General features: G+C 35.6%; 1 non-coding gene across 1 annotated transcript; it reads right to left on the bottom strand.

The window, feature by feature from the left end:
* Window positions 1-18,087: 18,087 nt before the first annotated feature.
* Window positions 18,088-18,167, bottom strand: TRNAL-UAG (transfer RNA leucine (anticodon UAG)). The gene has a single exon. It is a non-coding gene; the product is annotated as a tRNA-Leu (tRNA).
* Between the last annotated feature and the right edge of the window lie 9,073 nt (window positions 18,168-27,240).

Here is a 27,240-nt window from a genome sequence, read left to right as displayed (position 1 = left end):
TTCACATTTTCATATGCTCAAGGAGGCGTTGCCTGTGGAGTGGTTGCCGATTTTGTCTACCCAGCCGGCTCCTCTTCCGTCGTCACATGTGTTGTGGATTTATATTTTCTGGACCACTCCGATAATCAGTTCATTTTCAAGGTTTATCTCTGCGGCAACTGGTGGGATATTTACAGTTTTCACTCGCTACTAATTTCCCTGCTCCATTCTACTGGGGGGGATATTGTTCCTCCTGGAGACTGGAAACGCATTCGTAAAACGCTTATTCTTCTTTTGTGGGTTTTTTTTGTTTGTGATGTGGATTATTTACTCTGGTTGCGGGCGATTACCACAAATTTCAAGCTGATACATATGGACAGACATCCCACAGGGTTGTGCACTTTCTGTTCCCAGGCGCCGGAAACCATAGACCATCTGTTTTTTCCAATGTCCTTTTGTACAGCCCTTGTGGTCATATGTATATAAATTATTGGCATTTTATTTTGGATGTCCCATATCAAACTGGGTATGGAGGAGATGCCTCTTAGTGGGATCTCATCCTTTCGTTACCAAAGATGCTGGAACATATTCCGTTTAATTACAAGTTTGGCACGTCAGGTTATATGTTCTGCTCGTTCAGTTTCTTTGGCACGAAATCGCGTCATTCATTTAATTTCCATGTTTAAAGTGCGTGTACGGAGACATATATATCTTCATTATCATAGATCTCTGTTACATAACTCATTAAATGTTTTTTATTCTGTGTATTCTTATGTTGGTAGCTTGGTAACCCAAGGTGCCCAAGGTTATTTCTTGTGTACGTTGTTAAGATAAGTTGTTATTTCATTATATTTTTGTTACCAATGAAAGATCCATTGATTTCTTGTTTGTTAATGTTCATTATAATGTTTGTTAGATTACCTGCTGTTCCAATTACCTCTTTTATTTCTTTTTCCTTAATTTTATTAACTTTGTGGTAATTTTCAGCATGGTAATCTATAGAGATTATGTTACATGCTAATTCATTAACTTGTGTTTTATTTGTTGTATTTCTGTGTATACCCCCTCGTTGAGGTGGGATAAATAAAAAAAAAAAAAAAAGCTGGTTTAAGGCACCAGTCCGAAAGGGCGTGGGTTCGAATCCCACCGCTGCCATTCTTTCTTTATTATGCCACATATCAGATGAACAAGAAATGTGGGTAAAATATTTCGAAGGAGAATCTTTTTGGTGGGACAAGGAGAACAAGGCAAAAGCGTTTGTTACCAATTTAACATGAAAAAACTGCCACATGTTTTATAATTTAGGTGAATCTCAGATAAACGCAGAATTTGCGACGCATAGAATTCACAACAAGACTGTGTGCTAACACAGTTTCAGAAAATATTCGTTATATACAACACCATACGTTTTGTTCGATTATTATTAATTAACGTGTGATTATTTATACACTGAGTATTGAGAAATGATGTTTCATTGAAAATGGAAAAACGCTAAATGAGAAGCCGCTAGCACCGTCGCAGTATTTAAAGATATGGAGAATTACGGGAATTTCGTAATGTTAAGCCATATTGCACAAGAAAGTCCGTTCCGTTTCAACAAACTGACGTTACACTTAACGGTTCCAAATGAATGTTTAATTTTTCAGGTTTATTCAAGTACAAGTTTAGTTTCGACAGCATCGTCTTTCAGTAATAATGTCCGTAGTCCTTTTCAGTAGACCAGTTATATTATTCAGGTCATGCGGGCTTCGTTAGGGTAAAGGCTAAAATTAAATTATCATCTGTAAGTGTTTTATACTAATAACTGTTGATTTCTTTGTTTTAATAAAGGCAGTAGGTCAGATGACGCTTGTTGAACTTACTTTCTCAAATTAGCATTTCTAAAGAAGGAACGCCTAAAATTCGAGGTCATGATATAAAATAACCCCTACTCGTATGTTACATTGGAAAAAAAGAATTGAATCTCTCAAGAAAGAGAGCATAAAAATGTTTTATGGCATTTTCTACTTTACTTTAAAATCTTTTATCATAGGAAAATAGACTTTTCTTTGACGATTTGCAGGTTCAACTTGCGGTCTGAACAATCAGAGAAATAGGAAAAACTTAAATTTTCTTCTAAAATTGAACCTCGCCATTAATAATTTCAACACATAAAACCAGCGGTTTCTTTTATACGTTATTACAAGTGTGTTTCATCGCAGAATATACTATGGTGAATATGGAAATTAAATGGATATTGATATACATAGATATATATACAAAGGTTTTACTTGTAAATGAACTCTTTTGAAAAAAAGTGTAGAAACCAAAATACACGGTAACGTGGCCGCGCGATCTAAGGCGCTGGTGTTAGGCACCAGTCCAAAAGGGCGTGGGTTCGAATCCCACCGCTGCTATTCTTTATTTATGGAAGAAATATTTTGGAAAGCACTGGTTCTCGTTATCGAGTGCAGACGTGGTTTTTCGAGCTACTGTTTGACTTAGTGTGTGTTTCTTAGCTAAGCCTAGTGCGCGTGTTGTTATTTTTTTGCTAGTTTTTGTGCTTTTTGTCATTTGTTTGAACATGTCTTCATCCACCCAGAAGGTTATAGAAGTTATGCATCGCACGGTGTTTGTGGAAACGTCAAATTCAAGCCATGGGGACGTGATCCATGCTGTTGTTACTACGTTTGGTGCTGCATCGGTTACTGCTGTTGTTCCAAGACCGGAAGGTTATGAGGTAACTTTTGTTCTCCCTGCTGATGTGGACCAGGGTATCGATGCTGGTCTTGTTGTCAATGGGGTACATTGTTCTGCTAATGGTGTAACTAAACGAACTATTACTGTGTCATTTATGGATGTCCCGGAATATATTGATGATGATATTATACTGAATAAACTTAAGGATTTTGCTTGTGAGTTCAAAAGCGCTATTGTATGGAAGGAACATATTTAGGTATTCGAGATGTTTATGTATCATTTAGCGATCAATGTATCTCTTTGGGTCCTTCAGTGCCGGATGTTGCCACGTTTTGTGAGGTTGTTGCCTTTGTATATTCAGGAAATGTTTCATGCATGGAAGGTTCTTCTTGGGGATAAAGGGCTTGTCCCAGCTCCTCTTTCCCACATGTTTTTGATGAACCTCTGTTTTTCAATCGATGTTCGGAACCGCACATTTTATTTTCCTGAAATTATTAACGCAGGCTTGGTTTAGGTCCGACATTTGTTGTATGAGGTGCTCCCAGGTTTTCTTCAGTGAAGGCGGTCATTGAAATGTGTACGAACGCTGACACGTTGGCCAATGTCCGCACAATTTTTCACATTTTAATATGCTTAAGGAGGCGTTGCCTGTGGACTGGTTGGCGTTTTTGTCCACCCAGCCGGCTCCTCTACCACCGACCACACGTGTAGTTGACCTGTATTTTCTGGGCCACTCTGCTAACCGGGTTCATTTTAGGGGTTATCCCTGAAGCAGTTGGTGGGTTATTTAAAGAGTTTACTTCTTACTCATGTCCCTGCTCCATTCTATTGAGGGGATATTGTTCCTTCTGGAGATTAGAAACTCATTCGGAAAATCACTTATTCTTCTTTTGTGGGTTTTCATGTATGTGTTTTGGATTATTTACTGTGGTTGTAGGCGATAACCACTAATGTCAAGCTGGTTCATATGGACAGACATCCCACAGGGTTGTGCACTTTCTGTTCACAGGCGAGGGAAACCATTGACCATCTGTATTTCCTATGTCCCTTTGTACGCCTTTGTGGTCCTATGTATATGCAATATTGGCGTTTTATTTTGGTTGTCCTATATCTAACTGGGTTTGGAGGAGATGCCAATTAGTGGGATCTCATCCTTCGTTACCTAGGAGATGCTGGAACATCTTCTGTTTGCTTACTAGTTTGGCACGACAAGTTATATGTTCTGCTCGTTCAGTTCATTTGGCCAGTCATCGCGAAATTCATTTAATTTCCATGTTTAAAGTACGTGTACATAAACATATCTATCTCCATTATCATAGATTTTGTTACATAACTCATTAAATGCTTCTTTATTCTGCGTATTCTTATGCTGGTATCTTGGTAACCCAAGTTGCAGAAGGTTATTTCTTATATGATTTTTTAAGATAAGTTTTTATTTTTTTATTTGCATTATCTTTATACTTTTGTCGCCAATGCCAGATCCATTGGTTTCTTGTTTTGTTAATGTTCACCGTACTATTTGGTGGATAACCTGCTGTTCACAATTACCTCTTTTTTTTTTTTACCTAATTTTATTAAATTTTGGTAATTTTCAGCATGATGATCTCTTGAGTTATTATTACATGCTAATTCATTAACATGTGTTTTATTTGTTGTATTTCTGTGTATACGCCCTCGTTGAGGTGAGATGAATAAAAAGAAAAAAAAAAGCTGGTCTTAGGCACCAATCCGAAAGGGCTAGGTTCGAATCCCACCGCTGCCATTTTTCTTTATTATGCTAGTAATCAGATGAACAAGAAGTGTGGTTTATAATATTACGATGGAGAATATATTTGGTGGGCCAGGAAAACAAGGCTACAAGCGATTGTCGCCAATTAAACACGAGACAACTACCACATATCTAAAGGTTTATGTAAATGTGAGCTAAACGCAGAAAACTGGAACATGTAGAATTCACAACCAGACTGTGTGCCAACACAGTTTGACAAAATATTCGTTATTTACAACACCCTACGTTTTGTTCCATTATTATTAATTAACGTGTCATTATTTATACACTGAGTATAGAAGAATAATGTTTCATTGGAAATTGATACACAAAGGCTATCTGCGCTATCTGTGTCTCTTTTTTAACAGTGTAAGACGAGAAGGAAATAAGCTAGTCATCACCACCCACCGCCAAGTCTTGGACCACTCTTTTACAAACGAACAGTGAGATTAGCCGTGACATTATAATGCCTCCATCGCTGAAAGTTCGAGCATATTTGGTGTGAAGGAAATTCGAACCCGTGACCCTCAGATTACGAGATGAGTGCCTTAACCGCCGGACCTATTTGAACAGTAATCTCTGGAGATTTAATCATGTTGGTGAATGTCTAACATAATTTTTTTATGCGAATTTACTTGAATGTTCTTGATGAATTAGCTTCATGTAAAAGGGCAGATATGTCTTTTTCTTGTAGACTACACATCTTGTCATAATGTCACAGAACTTATAAATATATCACTCTATTGAAAACATCTACTATTATATTCACAGTACTAAATGTTCCAATGATAGAGTGACGTAACATCACAGCATTTAGACCGTTTTCTGACTGATCAACAGAATACAATTCTCACAGTTAAAGTAACTGCTGTTTGTGCTTATATGCGAGAGAAATATATTAATTCCTGTCTTCATTATGTTCAAATATTGCACGACAAATAGAACAGGTTAATTCTCGAGTTGAGGTTATTGACTGGCATATGACTAGTGAACACATGTCATTAAGTCATGTATTGTAACTGAAATACACTCGACTTGTATGAAAGTTAAGATAATCTTGGCAGTCTTATTTTGTAATTCATACATATTTCAGTTTTCTTATTCCAAAATATCAAAGGATATCGAGCTGGCGTCGCAATTTGCCCTTAAGATAAGTTTAAAAACACAACCAAAATCATTTCTTCATTATTATGTCACTGGACTTAAAAGTCAATTAAAATAAATTTATTTATTCTTCAACTTTACATAATGATACAAAAGTAGAAATGTATATTCATAAATTTTCAAAATTTTAGAGTATATTAGAAATTTATTTTCTGTTTTCGATTTAGAACTCACATGTTTGTTTTTTAAAACTACTGTTGTTTACAAATTTAATTTGCCAAGATCTATACATAATCTAACTTCTTCAGAATGTAATTGTTTAGACACAAAAAGAAATATCAGTACCATCCATTTTACAATTTGGGTTGTATTCTTCGAAGTTATACTTACTTATAACTTTTTATGGATATAAAGTTATTTTCTAGTGATAAAAGTATACGTTATGTATTTATAAAATGTGGGAAAATCGTCTTTATTTGCAGGCTATATCTTTCATTGTAAGGCTTAACAAAGTTGAAATATTTTGTCAAGAATTTTTACAGGTTTTGCTCTTCAAAGCTTTAAAAGCAGAATGTATGCACATTATGCATGATGAAACTTGGATAAATTCACTTTTTCTAACTTAAGTCGTCACCCGCTGGTACAGCGGTAAGTCTACGGATTTATAATACTAAAATCAGGGGTTAGAGTCCACTCGCTGGACTCAGCAGATAGCCTGATGTGAATTTGTTATAAAGAAACAGTCTAACTTAAGTTTTGGTAATAAGTGTTTTCAGTATGTGTGATGCTTGTCAAGTTTAGATTTTACTTACATATATTGATGATAGCATATTAGCCGAAGGTGAACCACGTCAATCTTAAACGACACAGGAGAAATATTATAAGGGTTAAAAGGTCTAGTGTCCAGCAAGACGGCTATATAATTTCCAAACGAAGAAACTGTCCACGATCATAATAGCTCAAACGACTTTTGGAAATGTTCCAAACAGAATAAAAATATAATTAGGTGTTATTACACAAGGGTATTGGTCATTATTTTATAAACTAAGATGTTTTGTAAAAAGTATATTTTATATACCTTGAAGGTTTTAAGTAATTTTTTCCAAAATATGTAATACTTCTTAACTCTGCAATTTTACTTGCTGGCAATATACTATCAATGATAGTATATTGGGCTATGATGAAACAGTTTTATATAATATATGCAAGTGGAGACTTGTATTAGTTATTCAGACATAACTGTTAGGACTTGATATTCATGAGGTGTAATTTATCATAAAACTAAGCTAGGTGTGTAAAGGTGAGTATTTTATAAAACGAAAATGTTTTCCTAAACAGTATATTAATGTGTCTTGAAGTTTTGTTAACAAATGTTTCAGTACGTGTGATATATATATGCAAAAACGGCTCGTTTGGGATGAGAAAATATATTACGTAGAAGAGCGAACAACGTTTCGACCTTCTTCGGTCATCGTCAGGTTCACAAGGAAAGAAAGAGGTAACTGTCCGGAAGCTGACCATATATTTGGAAGGGATGTGTAACTGAGTGTCGGAATGTTGAGGGCGGTGTTAGATGTTTGAATATATAATTTTATATTATTTATTGTTATATTTAATATAGGTATAAAGTCCTTCCTTGAAATATAATAAAAAATAATATAAATATATATATTTGAACATCTAACACCGCTCTATACATATTAGGACTAACATGTTTCGCACCAAACTCAGTAACATGCTCTGGACGACTAGCTTATCTAAGTCCAAATTCTAATGTATTATCAGAGTCAATTATACTAGTCACTCATTCTTCCTACCTGACGTGACACCTTAAGAGTTGATAGCATTATTTTTTGACTTTAATGAGCCTTAAGTTTCCATATTGCTCGTATTTTCCTTCAAATACCTCATGTATTTTAGTTGAGCCTCTAATAAACGTTTGACCAAAATAATAGTATATATAGACGAAATGGGCCTTGAGTTTGTATCGGTTAGGGTGTTCGAACAGTGAAAGTACGATTAATCACGTTTTTAAAGTTGGACACATCTTGTTATCTTACCTTTTCTTGAGAACTAGTAACTGAACAATAGTTCTCTTTAAACACAATAATTCAAAATATCAATACACGTCCAAAGTCTACTTATAATTCAGAGTACTGACAACATTGAGTAAACGACTGTTATAAAATTCAAATAAATATTTCTCACTTATAATACATTTTACAAGTTGCTCAGCTTTATTTGATTAGATACATCCCGGTTATTACGAAAAGATTACTTGAATCTTGCTATGCTTTCACGTAGTTCTATTTTCATCCAGAAGAGAGTAATGCAAGAGACAGATTTAGAGTAAAAAGCCGATTCAAAATTTTCGCAAAGTAATTATGAAACCTCATAAATACTTCACAAATCATATACCATGTTCACTAAATATTCACATTTCATCTTCAGCTAGTCTTCGATTTATTGTAAATGCCATCGAGGATTTGGGCTGCGTCGATCAGCTTTAGTTATGTAAACTGGTTTGGGAACCTGGGCTCAGCTTGCCTTGAGTCTCATGAAGGATACACAGCCTGTGTAAGGACACCAGTTTAGTTGTAGATTAGTCATTCTAGCTGTTGGCACAGTCAACATCAGGCTAGTGTAGATTGGTCACTCTAGCTGTCAAAATTTTCAACATCAAACTAATGAAGATTGATCATTCTAGCTGTCAACATAATCATCACCAGCCTAGTGCAGATTTTCACAATATATATCAACATACTCAACACCAGACTAGTGTAAATGGGTTATTCTAATTATGAACATAATCAACACCAAATTGTTGATTAGCATAGTCAACCCCAAGTTAATGTAGATTGGTCACTCAAGCTTACTACATAATCACCACCAGGCTTGTGTAGAAATTGGCCTCTGTAATTGTCGACATAGTCAAATCTAGGTTAATACAAACTAGTTATTGTAGTTGTCGACATAGTGAACAACGAGCTAGTGTAAATTGGTGACTGTAGCTGTCAACACAAGGCTTGTTTAAACTGGTTAATGTAGCTGTCAACAAAATTAACACCAGACTAGTGTATAAATTGGACACTCTAATTGTCGACATAAAAAACACCAGATTAATGCAAATTAGTTACTTTATCTGCTAAAATAATGAATACCAGGCGAATGAAGATTGGTTTGGTTTCTTTTCAATTTCGCTCAAAGCTACTCGAGGTTTATCTGCGCTAGCCATCCAGAGTTTATTAGTGTAAGACTAGAGGGAAGGCAGCTATTCATCCCCACACGCCACCAACTCTTGGGCTACTATTTTGCCAACGAATAGTGGGGTGAACCGTTACATTATAACATTATTAACATGTTTTGTGTGACGTGAATTCGAACCCCTGACCATCAAATTACGAGTCGAACTCTTTAACCACCTGGCCATGACGGGGCGCCTGTAGATTGGTTAACGTAGTTGTCGACATAGTGAACACTAGGCTAGTGTAAACTTGTTACTGTAGCTGTCAACATAATTAACACCAGGCTATTCTTGATGACGAAAAACCCATGAGTTTGTATCTCAGAACGGCTGGTGTGGGTATTAACAGTTTTATTGATAAGGAGAGAACAACGTTTCGACCTTCCTAGGTCATCTTCAGGTTAAGAAAGAGAGAGTTTGAATGTGACCGATGACGGACACATGTCTGAGGAACAATATTATAAAGGACTACGGGATTCTAGGTACTGTTGCAGGTGGATGTTAGGTTATTAATTAGTATAGATGTAACGGTGTTTCTTTATATTGGTTTAATTTTGGTTTTAGTTACTCTAAAAGTAGGGCTTCTTTGATTTTGCGTTTGTTTATATTTGTTTCTCTACTTAATATCTGGGTGTTTTTCATGGTTATGTTGTGTTTATTTGATTTGCAGTGTTCAAAAACGTGTAAAAGAATGTTTTTCTGTTCTTTGAATCTGGTTTCCATTTTTATGCTTGTTTCACAAATGTAGAATTCGAAGCAGTAGTTGCATTGTATTTTATAAATTATGTTGGTGCTTTATTTGTCAGTGTAGTTTTTATATAGTACGGACTTTAGTTTTGTACCTGGTTTTTGAATAAATTTGGTGCTTACTGAAATGTTGTGTTTTGTTTTAAGTTTTTTCCAAATGTGGAATTTGTAAAATCACATTCACAAACTAAAACGAAAATTACATTATTTTAATTAAAGTGTTTATACGTTAGCTTTAAACTTTTTAATAATCATATATTCATTAATCCCTGAATTTCAAATATTTCTGCTCTTCTATTCATGTAAAAAAACGTATTGGAAACTGAAGTATTAGTTTATACAAAGGAAAGTTAATTGTATCGTTGAAGTCTTATAGCGTCACAGATGTTCGCTGGTTATATTATGTTTCGATCAGACAGTTAACTTATAATTCCGAATTATCTCGATTTATACCCGCTTTTTGGGTTAAGCATTTTATTTATTAAGTGCGTATTATGAATCCAAAAAAGTAAAATATTTTTATTCTTAATTTATAGTGAGTAATTTGTTTGCACAGTCACTCAAAGTACGAGGCAAGACAAAAGGGATAATACTGTGTAGAGATTTTAAACAGCATAGGGATCGGCATATGGAAATATACGAGTATCAGTATAGCACCTACTCCTGAAAAACAAAATTACGCAAATATATTTTCACTTTATACACTCAATATATATATTTTAACAATTATAATTAAATAATATCCAAACACTTCACTAGTTAGCATAAAGCAGTTATTGTTCTTGGTATCTCTTAGCGAAATATTGAAAAAAATATATCATTGTTGGGAAAGTGAAACAATATCGGTTTGACGAAATAATTAGTTAATGAAAGAGATGACAAGTACTGTCATTAATAATCGAAAAGCAATGTATCGTAGCGATAAAAGGCTGTAAAACATGTAGCCTTGATAGTTCAAGACAGATAAACTGTGTCATCAACTATTTTCATGAGTTAAACTCTGCTACCGACGTAGAAAATAACTTGCTTGGCTAAATAAAAACTTACTACTATGTAACAACAAATCAAAGTCTACCAACAAACAGAGGAGAATGACAATATGTGCATCGTTAGGAGATGATATGTAAGAATGAACATAACTTGAAATAACAATCAGTTATTCCAACGATCTTAAGGCTATAAATTGGTAAATTGATTAATCCAGCAATAATCAAGGGTTGAGTACATTATACTGAAACGGCTTTGGACCCTTCCCACATTATAGTCCATGTTGCTTTTCCCACTCTTGAACTTCATAATGTAGCACTATATCGCAATTTCAACTTCAGATGACTCTGCAGTGAAGCTGTCTTATCCAAAATATTCCACGACTTCCTGCAAGTATGGCCAGTTGGTTAAGGTGCTGGAGTCGTAATCTTGGGGTCGCGGGTTCGAATCGTAATCGCACCAAATATGTTCGCCCTTTGAACCATGACGGCGTTTTGATGTTACTATAAATCCCACTATTCGTCCAAGAGTTGGAGTTCGGTAGTGCTAACAAGCTGCCTTCTCTTTAGTCTTACACTGCAAAATTAGAAACGGTGAGCACAGGTAGAGTTCGTATAACTTTGCGTGAAATTCAAAAGCAAAGAAACAAAACTTCAAGCAGGTTTTCAATAATTCCTCTTTCAACAATACGATTGTACATAGGGTTCGTATCCTCGTTACAATAAACATGCTCGACCTTTTAACCGTGGAGGCATTATAATGTGACGGTCAGTGCCAAAATTCGTTGGTATAAAAATAGCCAGAGAGTTCGCGGTGGGTGGGGATGACTAGCTGCCTTCCCTCTAGTCTTACACTGCTAAATTAGCTTCAAGACATAGCTTCAAAATGATCGGTGTTAACCGTATTTCAAACTTCAAAAAATAAATACCATCAGGAGCATTTACGTTTCTAAGGTAAGTTGTGAATAGAAATGTTTGTTTATTTAAGATACGGCACATCTGGCATTATATAAAGATAAACGTTCCTATTTCTTGAAATTATTAATGGCGAGGTTCAATTTTAGAAGAAATTTTAAATTTTCCCTATTTCTCTGATTGTTCAGACCGCAAGTCGAACCTGCAAATCGTCAAAGAAGGGTCTATTTTCGTATGATAAAAGATTTTAAAGTAAAGTAGAAAATGCCATAAAGCTTTTTATGCTCACTTTCTTCAGAGGTTCAATTTTTTTTTTCCAATGTAACATACGAGTAGGGATTATTTTATATCATGACACCGAATTTTAGGCGTTCCTACTTTAGAAATGCTAATTTGAGAAAGTAAATTCAACAAGCGTCATCTGACCTACTGCTTTTAATAAAACAACGAAATTAACTTTTATTAGTATAAAAAACTCACAGATGATAATTTAATTTCAGCATTTACCCTAACGAAACCCGCATGACCTGAATAATATAACTGGTCTACTGATACGGCCTGCGGACATTATTACTGAAAGACGATTTTATCGAAACTAAACTTGTAGTTGAATAAACCTGAAAAATTAAACATTCATTTGGAACCGTTAAGTGTAACTTCAGTTTGTTGAAACGGACGGACTTTCTTGTGCAATATTTCTTAACATCACGAGATTCCCGGAATTCTCCATATCTTTAAATACTACGACGGCTAGCGGCTTCTCAATTAGCGTTTGTCCATTTTCAATGAAACATCATTTCTCAATACTCAGTTTATAAATAATGACACGTAAATTAATAATAATCGAACAAAACGTATGGTGTTGTAAATAACGAATATTTTGTCAAACTGTGTTGGCACACAGTCTTGTTGTGAATTCTATGTGTCGCAAATTCTGCGTTTATCTGAGATTCACCTAAATTATAAAACATGTGGCAGTTGTTTCATGTTAAATTGGTAACAAACGCTTTTGCCTTGTTCTCCTTGTCACATCAAAAATATTCTCCTTCGAAATATTTTACCCACATTTCTTGTTCATCTGATATGTGGCATAATAAAGAAAGAATGACAGTGGTGGGATTCGAACCCACGCCCTTTCGGACGGGTACATTAAACCAGCTTTTTTATTTTTTTCTCTTTATTTATCCCACCTCAACGAGATGGTATACACAGAAATACATCAAATAAAACAAAAGTTAATGAATTAGCATGTAACAACAACGCAACAGATTACCATGCTGAAAATTACCACAAAGTTAATAAAATTAAGTAAAAATAAATAAAAGAGGTAATTGGAACAGCAGGTAATCCACCAAACATTACAGTGAACATTAAAGAAACAAGAAACCAATAGATCTTTCATTGGGAACAAAAAAATATAATGAAATAACAACTTATCTTAACAAAGTACACAATATATAACCTTGGGCACCTTGGGTTACCAAGCTACCAACATAAGAATACACAGAATAAAACACATTTAATGAGTTATGTAAGAAAGATCTCTGATTATGGAGATGAATATATCTACGTACACGCACTTTAAACATTTAATTAAATGAATTACGCGATGGCGTGCCAAAGAAATTGAACGAGCAGAACATATAACCTGACGTGCTAAACTAGTAATCAAACTGAATATGTTCCAGCATCTCCCGGGTAACGAAGGATGAGATCCCACTAAGAGGCATCTCCTCCATACCCATGTAGATATGGGACATCCAAAATAAAACGCCAATAACTTATATACATATGACCACAAGGGCTGTACAAAAGGACATTGGAAAAACAGATGGTCTATGGTTTCCCGCGCCTGTGAACAGAAATTGCACAACCCTGTTGGATGTCTGTCCATATGTACCAGCTTGACATTAGTGGTTATCGCCCGCAACCACAGTAAATAATCCACATCACAAACATGAAAACCCACAAAAGAAGAATAAGCGTTTTTCGAATGCGTTTCAAGTCACCAGGAGGAACAATATCTCCCCAGTAGAATGGAGCAGGGAAATTAGTAGCGAGTGAAAACTGTAAATGTCCCACCAGTTGCTTCATAGATAAACCCTTAAAATGAACTCGATGATCTGAGTGGTCCAGAAATAGAAATCCACAATACGTGTGGACGATGGGAGAGGAGCCGGCTGGTTGGACAAAACCGTCAACCAGTCCACAGAAAACGCCTCCTTAAGCATATTAAAATGTGAAACAATTGTGCGGACATTGAGCAATGGATCAGCGTCCGTACACATTTCAATCAACGCCCTCACCGGAAGAAAACCTGGGAGCACCTCGTACAATAAATAGCGGACCTGAACTAAACCTGCGTTAATAAATTCAGGAAAATGAAATATTGGGTGCCGAACATCAACAATAGCCGTATTGAAAAACAAATGTTCATCAAAAATTTGTGGGGAAAGAGGAGCTGGGACAATCCCTTTATCCCCAAGAAGAACCTTCCAGGCATGAAACATTTCCTGAATATACAAAGGTAACGATTTCACAAAACGTGGCAAAATTCGGCATTTAAGAATCCGAAAGCCCAAAGAGAGATTGCCAAAACAAGAAAAAAATCCAGAAAGAAGTTTTCTCAAGGTGGAAGGACAAGAAGCATCCAAACAACGCTGCAACAATTTCAAACGGAATGCAAGTTTACGGGTATTAACATCAACCAAGTTGATACCTCCACAATCATAACTCCGGATCAAAATACCGTATGCCACTTTATGGATACCACCCCGCCAAATAAAATCCAGTATACATTTACGAAACCGAGCCTCAAACTGTGTTGGCAACGGGAGAATTTGCAAAGGGTACCACAACACAGATGCCACCAAGGAGTTCACCACAATAGATTTACCCTTTAGCGACAAAGAACGAAATCGCAACGACACCAAGATACGAGATACCCTGCGCAAAACACCCTGCCACGTATCTTGCAGCATGACATCGAAATGGGAGTGAAAAACTAAACCCAAAATCCTAACAGGATCCTGGGAAATTCTCAATTCTCCCAGGACAAAGTCCGCAGAAGAGGCCAAACTCGCAACCCACAAACCCTGACTCTTGGTCCACTTGATCCTCCCCCCAGTAGCTCTACCAAAAGTTTGGCATACGTCCAACACGTGCGGCAAAGAAATGGCGTCTCGTAAGATCAACGTGGAATCATCAACATGCTGATAAATAAGGGATGGCGTGTTGAGGAACACATCACCCCCAACACCAGTATTATGAACATTATGAGCTAACATATTGCGCAATGGTTCGACACTGAAAACGTAAAATACAGCAGACATTGGACAGCCTTGTCGAATACCCCGAGTTACAGCAAAACCATTAGTGAGAAATCCATTACACTTAACACAGCAAGAAATAGAAGTGTAGCAGAGACGAACCCAATGAACAAAAGTAGAGCCAAAACCCATACGCACAAGAAGTTGAAATAAATAGTCATGGGTAACCCGATCAAAGGCTTGCATCTGATCGAGCTTCAAAATGATCCCACCTTTGCCAGTACGTGCTAAAGATTGCAATAATAAAACGAGAGTTAACGGGGTATCAACAACGTCCCGTCCAGGTATACACCGGATTAGTCAGCTGAAACTAAACTAGATATCACGGTCGAAAGTATTCGAGCCAGCACTTTGACCAATAGCTTACAGTCAGTACAAAGCAACATCAAAGGCAGGCTGTTAGCCGCCAACCGTTGATACCCCACTTTCGGGATAGGAACACAATTACCCCTGAACACATAGAATGGAGCAACTGTTGAGAGTGGAAAAGGTCAGACAAGACAGCAACAAAATCTGCAACAAAAAGAGGTTGAAAACATTTGTAAAATTCCGACGTAAAACCATCCAGACCACGAGATTTGCCAATCGATAAAGTTTCAAGAGCAGCGACATCTTTCAAAACCGTGAATGGAGAATCACACATATGAGCTTGTTCATGGGTGAGAGTTTTATCAACAAAGGTGAGAACGAAATCGATATCGTCCTGCAGAACAATATCTTTAGTGTACAATGCAGAATAATATTGATGTAGAACTGCAGCGATATCATCCACATCGGACACCTCCTCACCCCCATCAGTGAGCATGGATCGAAACTCAATTCTGCTCTGACGGACCTTTTCCATACGAAGAAAGTAAGAGGTAGACCTCTCACCCTCCTCAACACAACAAATCCTCGCCCCTTCTATCGTGTCGTGATCCAAAGTCTCCAATTCAACTTCAAATTCATATAATTTTTCCTTAGACCTACCAGGGTAACGTGACAATTTTCGAAGCTCACGAGTAGTTGATGACGCAAGCTGACGTTTGCGAGATCGGGATGTCCGCGCTCTTTGAAGCGAATATCGCTGGATAAATGCACGGATCGCGCATTTCAATGTTGCAAACCAAGAAAGTTTATTAGTCCCACACACTGACCATCTACGACTTCTGGTTATTAACAGCGTAATGGCTTTCACATATTCGGCATCCTTGAACAGCTGATTATTAAAGTGCCAAAAAGTAGGACCTCTCACAATAGGCAACATAGTAAGTAGGTTCGAAGTTTAATAAAGCATGATCAGTAGCAGGAAACCACAACGTGTGTAAACGTTGGATATTCCCCTGCAAGGTAGCTGAAAGCAAAACCTTATCAAGACGAGACGACATCAACTCACCATCAACAAAACGCTTCCACGTGAAACCAGGGGTAGTTGGCGATAAGAGTGAATGCGCATCAAGTAAATCAAACTTAGTGAGGAACTGAACAAAAGCCAAACGACTGGCATCACGGGAGAAACGAATAGGAAATCGATCTCGTGCCACATCAACCACACAATAAAAATCCCCTACAACCGGCAATCCCGTGCAATCATCTAAAGTATAGGTTAAGGTTTAGAAAAAATCCGTCGCTCGTAAATATCGCGAAGAGCATATACAGATGATAGCTGGAAAGACAAAGTCTCGAAAGTTAATTTTAAAGTCAGCACCCAACCCACCCCATCAGAATTAACGAAAGTAACATTATCCCTCAAAAACCGCTGCAACAAGATGGCAAACCCTTGTCGTCCAGTAGAAGAATTACTAACAAAAACAAGACCTTGCCAAAATTTCAATACTACATCAAGAAAATCATTAGTGAAAAACGTGTCCTGTAAACAAATACAATCAAAATGAGTAACAAAGTAATCCAGATAATAAGCCAGTTTGCCAACATTACGGAACCCATTAAAATTCAATACTCCCATCCTGAGTAAATGTACCATGCAAAATACGAGAAACAGACAGAAGAAGGCAAATTAAACTGACTCAAACACAGGAGTGAAAATAACAAAAGTAAAGAATTAAGTAAATATGCACAAAGTACAATAAAAAAATGAAAGACCATACATACACTAAACTGAATCAACAAACTGGCACAAAAAACTCATTTATGGCTCATACACCGCCTTCGCCTTTGCTCGAGATAACCGAAGTACTGGCATGTCCGACACTCGTTTTCGTCCACTGCCTTTCTTTGAGGAGTCTCCCGTATCCATCGCCACCACACTGGCACACTTCCAACGACGACGAAGAGGTACCTTCAATCGCCGGCGGTACACTCAACCCTAACCCTAAGCGGTGGGAAGTGACCATCGAACTTAAGTCCTCCAGCAGGGGGATGACTACTAGCCCCTTCCCTGGCCCTACCAGAAAACGTCGGTCGCCGAGAAGAAACATCCTCCACCACACTTTGAATAGCTGCAGCCTCCACTGAGTGGGGAACCTTCAAATCAACGCGTGGACAAACAGATAGTCTGTCAGCTTCATCTGGCACAGCACTAGAGTGAGCATCCGTAACCACTTCAGCGTCGTCACGAGAAGAAGGCCGAGGAACAACAAGCGTGGGACAACGTTGCCGGACGTGTCCTTGCACATGACAATAACGGCAAATGAACTGGGGACAATCGCGATATAAATGATACGCCCCCAAACATAAATTACACACTTTAGATTGGCGATCATGCTTCACCTTTAACAAAACAGCCTTGCTCAAAGGATCGAAAACCTTCAGAACATAAGGCAAAGAGATACATTGCTCGCTAAATGATACACAAACATGGCGAATACCTAAATATATGCCTTCCATACAATAGGGCTTTTGACTTCACAAGTAAAATCCTTAAGTTTATTCAGTATAATATCATCATCAATATATTCCGGGACATCCATAAATGACACAGTAATAGTTCGTTTAGTTACACCATTAGCAGAATAATGTACCCCATTGACAACAAGACCAGCATCAATACCCAGGTCCACATCAGCAGGGAGAACAAAAGTTACCTCATAACCTCACGGTCTTGGAACAACAGCAGTAACCGACTCAGCACGAAACGTAGTAACAACAGCATGGATCACGTCCCCATGGCTTGAATTTGAAGTTTCCACAAACACCGTGCGACGCATAACTTCCATAACCTGATAGGTGGAAGAAGACATATTCAAACAAATGGCAAAAAGCACAAAAAAATAACAACACGCGCACTAGGCTTAGCTAAGAAACACACACTAAGTCAAACAGTAGCTCGAAAAACCACGTCTGCACTCGATAACGAGAACCGGCGCTTTCCAAAATATTTCTTCTATAAAGGAAGAATGGCAGCGGTGGGATTCGAACCCACGCCCTTTCGGACTGGTGCCTAAAACCAGCGCCTTAGACCGCTCGGCCACGCTACCGTGTATTTTTAGTTTCTACACTTTTGGAAAAAGAGTGCATTTACAAGTAAAAACCTTTCTATATATATATGTATATATCAATATTCATTTAATTTCAAACATTCAACTTACTGTATTCTGCGATGAAACACACTTGTAATGACGTATAAAAGAAACCGCTGATTTTATGTCTTACATTAGAAAGGCGTATTGAAAGGGATTAATTCTTTTCCTTACTTATTGATACTGATGTCTCGAATCATTTCTTTATGATTATAATTCTTATCCTTTCCATCGCAACCCTGCTGACACGATCACATATTTTCATACCACTCTGTGACCGCATTCGGCTATCCTACACATTCATTTAGGTTGTCTCCCACAACAAAATCTTTCAATCCGTATTTTACTCGTCATCCTTCTTTACACAAAACAATGTCATATCTTGGAGATTGCGATATGAAAAAAAAAGATAAATTCATCACAACAGTGTTGCTGAGAGTAAATATGTGTTTTTTTCTTATAGCAAAGCCACATCAGACTATATCCTAAACATACGTCTTTACGAAAACAAACTGGCATTGCAAACTTCTTAGTTTATCCGTAGAATCAAACTTTCACGAAACCCAGCTTCAGAAAATGTGTTCCGTGTGAAGGAGAATCATGAGAAGGCAATTACAGCCACATTCTGTACACCACAGGTTTATTTTCTGTGTCCAAGTTCTCAATGGAATTGTAAAGATCAGTGAGTTAGGAAGGTACCAGAAACATTATCCAGTGTTTAGCAGAATTACTGCAGTAAAACCTCGTTCTTATTTTTTACTCTTAAGGTTTTCTATAGAATCTCAACTAAAGATTTCCGGAGAGAAGGGTATTTACTGCATCATTTAATCTACTCACATCAGTATAGCAGTCGACAGCGTTTGTTTTGTTTTTTTCTTAACGGTAGAGATGAATATATCTTTAGATTTTATCGTGCAAGTTATCCGAAAGCAGAATTATGACAACACGTCTTCATTTGCATTTCAGCGGAAGATATAAACCTTTTAAATAGTATTCCATAAAACTGAAACAATACGTTAACACTTCATCTGGACAAAACAAATATATGAAGGCAGTCAACACATGCAGTGAAGGACCTAAAGAAGTGTCCCTAAAGAAGTTGAGGATGATAAATGCTTATTTGGGTTTAGAATTAATTTGAAAAAAAAATTCATACATTCCAAACTCTCCTATATTACTTCTGTTCCATGATTGCAATTAAATATTTTTCAAACCTACATGATGCAAATACCGCAGATTTGCACCCCAACTTCTGTTTGTATTTCAGATGAATATTATAGAGAGTGTGAGCACGTGATTTGATTTCCCACGAAAGTCGGTAATTTGTTTATCTCATATTTGGATTCGCAGTTTCATAAACTATTTAACGAGAAATCCTCTGATATTATGTATCTAAAAACACAATGTGTAACGCGTAACTTGTCATAAATTCGTTACAGTCTTCCACAGTGCTCAAGATTCACCCTCGCATATCGCGAATTACAATGTTCGTACAGCATATTTTAATTTTTAACGATACACCGTTTGACGTGATAGCAAATTTGCTATCGTAACCCATTTCTTAATAAAATGAGTTTACTTAGTATATTAGTATAGTTCCTTTAAACAAAAGTATGCAAATATATTTTCACTTTATCTATTCAATACATTTTAACAATTATAATTAAATAACATCGAAACGCTTCAGTCGTTAGCATGAAGCAGTTATTGTTCGTAGTTACTCTTTAAAAAATCTTGAAACAAATTTTATTATTGCTAGGAATATGAAAAAATATCTATTTGACGAAATAAGTAATTAATGAAAGAGATGTTTTAGTTCAATTTATCAATTCTGACAAGTACTGTCATTAATAATCGAAAAGTAATGTTTCGTAGCGATAAAAGGCTGTACAACAGTTAGCGTTGATAGTTCAAGACAGATAAACTGTGTCTTTGTCATCAACTATTTTCCTGATATAAAACTCTGCTACTCACATAGAAAATAACTTGCTTGGCTAAATAAAAACATACTTCTATGTAAAACTAAATCAAAGTCTTCAATTTGTACATCATTAGGAGATGATATATAAGAAAGAACATAACTTGAAATAACAATCAGTTATTCCAACGATGTTGAGACTACAAAATGGTAAATTGATTAATCAAGCATTACACAAGGGTTGAGTATATTATATTCAAACGGCTTTGGAGCCTCCCCACATTATAGTTTATATTGATACACCCATTCTTGGATTTCTTTATGTTGCACTGTATCGTAATTTCCACTGTAAATGACTCTGGGGTGAAGCTGTCTTAACAAAAATATACCACTACTTCCTGCAGGTATGTCCAGGTGGTTAGGGTGCTCGAGTCGTAATCTTGGGGTCATTGGTTCGAATCCTGGTCGCACCGAACATGCTCGCCCTTTCAACCATGGTGCCGTTTTAATGTTACTGTCAATCTCACTATTCATCGAAAAGTTGGCGGTGGGTGGTGATGACAAGCTTCCTTCCCTCTAGACTTACACTGCAAAATTAGGGACGGTTAGCCGAGGTAGCCTTCATATAACTTTGCGTGAAATTCAAAAGGAAAGAAACAAACAAAACTTCAAGCAGGTTTTCAATAATTCCTCTTGAATTCGAGGACAATGGTTTTCCAGTGTCCCTTTCAACAGTACGATCGCACAGCGGATTCGTATTCCCGTTATACCAAACAGGCTCGCTCTTTCAACCATGGTTGCGTTTTAATGTTAATCCCACTATTCGTCCAAGAGTTTGCGGTGGGTGGTGATGTCTAGCTGCATTTCCTCTAGTCTTACACTGCTAAATTAGGGACGTTTAGTGCAGATAACCCTCATAACCCTCGTGTTGCTTTGCGCGATATTCAAAACAAATAAACAAAAGATCGTACCGAACTCCACGTTCTGCTTCCGTATAAAGTACATGTAACATGAATACTCGTTTTCTTCTCCAGTTTCTTGAGGTACTACTGAAAACCTTATATTGGTGAACCCCTACCCAAATAAAGACGTGAATTTCTCTTATGCTTTGCATTGTCGTTTGAAATCATGAATAACTTTTTATGACGATTCTCATCTGTTAAAAAACGTCGTAATTTGCTTAATGTGTGCTATTCTGTGTCTGCAAATAAGCACAAAGTTACTCAATGGGCTGTGTGTGCTCTGTTCACCAAGGTATCGAAGACCGGTTTCTGGCGTAGTAAGTCCGTAAACATACCGTTGTTCCATTGAGGGTTTAAAGGGTTTGTTAAACGGTACCCAAGACCTAGATTTTATATATGTTTACAAACCTCCCTTACTAAAAACAAATATGCTCCCAGTGTCACAGAGGGGTGTCTATGGATTTAAACCTATATAAACAGTGTTTTGAACCGTGGTGGGCAAAGCACAGATGGCCCTTTGTGTAGCTTTGTGCTTAATTCCACTCAAACAAAACAAAAAATCCTAATAATACGTTGTCTGAGTGTCAATCAAGAACTAATCGATTACCTTCTTATTAACTTGTAAAAATGAAGGTTATAGCATGAAATGATTTATACATTTTACACAGAAGCCTTTGGAGCAATTCTTTGGGTTAATATCAAATATTTAAAATATTATGTAAAACTCAATGACGAATGAAACAAATTTTGTTGACGAAGGTTAAGTTTGAAGTTAAGGCCAAAGCTACACAACGGGTACCGAAATCTGCCCACCACGGGTATCGAAATCTGGTTTCTAGCGTTGTAGGTCCGCAGACATCCAGCTGTGCCTCTGGGGGCATAAAAATTGTTTATTTCCGAAGAAAAACAACAATTTTTTTAATTAGCTGTATATTTTAATAATGGTAAAAACATGAATTTATTTATAACTAATATGCATTCTGTTTTCACATGTCCCCAGGTGGAACAGTAAGGTTTCGGACTTACAATGCTTAAGTCCAAGGTTCGATTCATTGTGGTAAAAAACAGAATACATATTAGTTGAACGAGCATGAGAACATGTTGTAACGCATTTTTAAACCAATGATGATTTCTGGGGCTTCTTAGAAGCGATTCAGTTTTTTGTGCCGTAAAAAAGTAACCACCTAACGACGACTCCTGAAAGTTAACCTTTTCTGCTTTCCAGTAAAATATCTATACTCACATGCATTACTAAGTTTACAATTATTTTGCTTTTAAAGTACACTATGTTCATATAATATATATATTTCTTTTGATCCACGGAGGGTTTGCATAGATAACCCATTCTACAGCTTAAACTACAAATAAACAATATTTGATCCACATATTTTTACAAGTTTACAATTATTTGAAAATCAAAGTTAACCAATATGTCTATATAATATATCTTTCTTTTGATCCACGGATTTTTGCACTGTAATGATGTCTCCTGTGTGTTTACGTGTAAAACAAATCCATTAATTCATAACAAATTTCAATTTGTCTCCCTTCCTCGAATATCGCCGTTTTGTATATTTTACTATAGAGAATAGTTAATTCTCAAATAAAAATGACAGTTAAATATTTGTAACAACGGTATGCCAGTTATAAACAATGTTCAGTGGTTAGCAAATAAGTTTAAAATCTATGGTTGGAAAGAATGGAAAATTATTAAGGTTTTATAAATATTTTGTAATAAATAATTTAAATTACTGAAATAGATGTATTTTATAAATGAAATGGTTACATTTATTTTTACGTTACGATCAAAAGAAGATGTTTGAGTTTGAAGGTTATCTGCAATCTATGAACATAAGTCTTAAATTTTATTTTGTCATTAAAGTGGTCACTTGTTCAGTGTATCAGTTATGGAGGGCCGACTTCAAGTAGATGGTCTTGACTCAGCTTGCTCTGCTTATACTTAAATAAGGTTGCCAATAAGTAAGATGGAGGTTTAATTGTCACCGAAATATTTGTTTATAGTTCTCGCTACGTCGTAATATTTATCTAAAGGATGGAGCTTGGGTGTGTAATTAGAATAAAAATTAACGTTGTTTCTGAACAATAACGTTCCTTGTTTCAGGATAGATCCTTAGAGCGGGTGGCATGTGCTCTCTGCGATTTCAATTATCAATTCTTTTCAGTTTTGCAGGGGCAAGTGAGCTGATTACAAAGTATGTACAGAACTAATTCTGTCTATCATGATTTTACTTTTAAAATCTTAATTCATTGAGGGATAGCTGTTATGCCCAAGACTTGTTGCATGCGATAAATAGTAGTGAGTATTCAGACGTTAAGGGTTAAAGCACCCAACACTTTACCCCAAATTAGTATTCCATAAGAACTGTCTCGTTATTCATTTGCATTTGTGGGATTATTTCTGTTAGATGGAATATCCTCAGCGCTTTAGTGATATGATCACAGACATTTTAGTAAAAAAATAAATATACCATTTCTTCTGTATTGACAAACGATATAATATAGTTTTACTTACATTTTCATTTACGAAACATCTAAACTTGAAATTTGTGTGAATTGAAAATAAACCATTATTCATAATTCAACATTTTGGTTTTAGTTTTTGTACAAATCTTCCTCTTTGTTATAACACGGCCAAGTGGCACTCGACTCTACTCGGCACTTCATTAAATACCTGTCCAAATAGTTTTACAGTGGTTAAAAACTTCTTTTCTTCCTTTAAAGATCTTTATTAGAATATCCTGATGTTACCATTCTCTTACTTGAATCTCAAGAGAAAAATAGCGAATAAAAGTTTACGTAAAACGAATCTTCTAGAAACCGTATCAAGAATAGAAACTGTAAAATAACGTCTTCTGTTATTAGATCAATCCATACCTTTCACAGTCATGGGTAATCCAATAAAATAATTTTCTTCTTACAGTTAAACATATCCTTTTGTCTTACTTTCACAAATGACATCAGTTGCTCTGGGGTAATTGGAACTTTTCCTTCGAGACTTCATATCAAGTTTTCTTAAACCTCGTTTATTGTGACTTGAACAAGTATTTCACTGAAAGAGAGACGGGCATTCTAAAACTCATAGCTTTGTGTAAACAGGATTAGGAATTTCAATAAACAGGCGGTTTTTCTTCTCTTCAACGAAATTTGTCTATGTATATTATGAAATACTAATTCTAATTCCTATATTTAATAATTACTAAGTGCAAATGACATAAGCGAGTCACCGTTTTAAAAATGTCTTAATTAATTTTAACTTTTGAAAAGCTATGTAGAAGCTTTTCAAAATATATTTAACTTACTTTAGCCTTTAATTACATTTCTGTAATTAAAAGTACGTGTTTTTTTTTCTGTATAATCTTAACGTTATAATTTAATTATATTAACTGGTTATAGTTCAATTTCATTATAAGAAATATTTTATAAATTATTGTACCACGATAAGACTGATAACATGTTTTTACAAATGTCTTTTACTGGTACGATGCTAAGGTTTTGTATTTTATAAATAATATGTTGGTGTGGTATTTGTCAGTGTAGTTTTCACAGAGTATAGACCTTAGTTTTGTGCCTGGTTTTTGAATAAATTAGGTATTAACTGGATTGTCATATTTTGTTGGTATTTTTTGCCAAATGTTGATTATTTTTCTGCTGATGTCGGGAATATATGATATGCAGCAGTGTATGGTTTCGTGATTTTTTTAATTTGTGGTATATATTTCTTTTGTTAGTTGATTTTACTTTTTGTCTAGGTGTGTGTGTATAATGTTTTTTTCGGTTTGTGGAAGAAACTTGTTGATGTTGATGAAACATTGTATTATTTTGTCTAACTCGTTAATTTTATCAGGTGAGCATAGTTTTACGGCTGTTTTTATTTGGTTTCTTAGTATGTTGAGTTTTTGTTTTGTTTCACGAAGAAGGTCAAAACGTTGTTCGCTCCTCTACATAAAAATTTTCTCAACCCAAACCAGCCGTTTTACATATATATTTTTCTCTACAAATGGGTTTTATCGTCGTCACTGGATTGGTTATTGTTCCTGATATTGTTGTCACAATGTTATAATTAATAGTGATACTGTATGTATGATCGCTATGATGCATACTGATAAGCATACCACATGTTATGTATACCCTTGTAAAATATATATATAGTAGCTATATTTATACCCTTTATCTATATAGAGAGTCTGTAAACTCTGGACTGGAAAGATCGATGAACTATACTGAAAGGACATGGACTGGAATTTGTAATTGCATGCAGATGTAATGAATATTGTTTACTATTTATATTTATATATATACACGCAGGCGTCATACTTTGAAATTGTAAATCCACATATATATACAGATAGAGATAAACTATGAATTTTTCAAGTTGTATAGATGCATACGCATATTTCAGGGTTTTCAAGGAGCTGAATTCTTTACAGTAGGTGCGTTGGCGATAAATTTCAACAATAAATGGACAACATAGAATGTACTTGTTTTAAAATAATCTATATACAGTACTGTGCAATAGTGTTAGGAAAAGAGAATATTTTGTCATTCCTTCCATTTGATGTGGCTAATTCTTCCATGGTATTGTGGAATATAAATTTCAAAACTATGGTAATGCTTCACTGATCTCTGTTGACAACTGAATGAGTCAGGGTGAGAATACTTATCATTCGTTAGAATTCCCATATATTTGTACCAAGGACATGTCATATAGGTTTTGCTTGAATAAACATATTGATCAAAGTTAGGGTCCGGATTAATTGTCATAGTACCTCATGCTGTATTTTAACTATATAGAATAAAGCTTTTACAGAACTAGTATATGGTACTGATATATGCTATAATAAGTCAATTTAATAGCACTCTATAAATAAAACTTGATAAAAATAGGGTAGAGAATTATTAATAAAGCAGTATAAAATTGATACACAAAGGCTATCTGCGCTAGCCGTCTCTAATTTAACAGTGTAAGACTAGAATAGTCATCACCACCCACCGCCAACTCTTGGACCACTCTTTTACAAACGAACAGTGAGATTAGATTAGCCGTGACATTATAATGCCCCCATCGCTGAAAGTTCGAGCATATTTGGTGTGAAGGAAATTCGAACCCGAGACCCTCAGATTACGAGATGAGTCCCTTAACCGCTGGACCTTTTTAAACAGTAATCTCTGGAGATCTAATCATGTTGGTGAATGTCTAACATAATTTTTTTATGCGAATTTACATGAATGTTCTTTATGAATTAGCTTCATGTAAAAGGGCCGATATGGCTTCTTCTTGTAGACTACACATCTTGTCATAGGGTCACAGAACTTACAAATATACCACTCTATTGAAAACATCTAGTATTATATTCACAGTACCAAATGTTCCAATGATAGAGTGACGTAACATCACAGCATTTAGACCGTTTTCTGACTGATCAACAGAATACAATTCTCACAGTTACAGTAACTCTTGTGTGTACTTATATGCGAGAGAAATATATCAATTCCTGTCTTCATTATGTTCAAATATTGCACGACAATAGAACAGGTTGATTCTCGAGTTGAGGTTATTGACTGGCATATGACTAGTGAACACATGTCATTAAGTCATGTATTGTAACTGTAAGACTTGTAAGAAAGTTAATATAATCTTGGCAGTCTTATTTTATAATTCATACATATTTCAGTTTTTCTTATTCCAAAATATCAAAGGATATCGAGCTGGCGTCGCAATTTGCCCTTAAGATAAGTTTAAAAACACAACCAAAATCATTTCTTCATTATTATGTCACTGAACTTAAAAGTCAATTAAAATAAATTTATTTATTCTTCCACTTTACATAATGATACAAAAGTGTAAATGTATATTCATAAATTTTCAAAATTTTAGAGTATATTAGAAATTTATTTTCTGTTTTCGATTTAGAACTCACATGTTTGTTTTTTAAAACTACTGTTGTTTACAAATTTAATTTCCCAAGATCTATACATAATCTAACTTCTTCAGAATATAATTGATTAGACACAAAAAGAAATATCAGTACCATCCATTTTACAATTTGGGTTGTATTCTTCAAAGTTATACTTATTTATAACTTATTATGGATATAAAGTTTATTTTCTAATGATAAAAGTATACGTTATG

This window comes from Tachypleus tridentatus, chromosome 4 (assembly GCF_004210375.1).
Source record: "Tachypleus tridentatus isolate NWPU-2018 chromosome 4, ASM421037v1, whole genome shotgun sequence".
Classification (NCBI taxonomy): Eukaryota; Metazoa; Arthropoda; class Merostomata; order Xiphosura; family Limulidae; genus Tachypleus; species Tachypleus tridentatus.
This window is presented reverse-complemented; position numbering and strand designations above follow the sequence as displayed.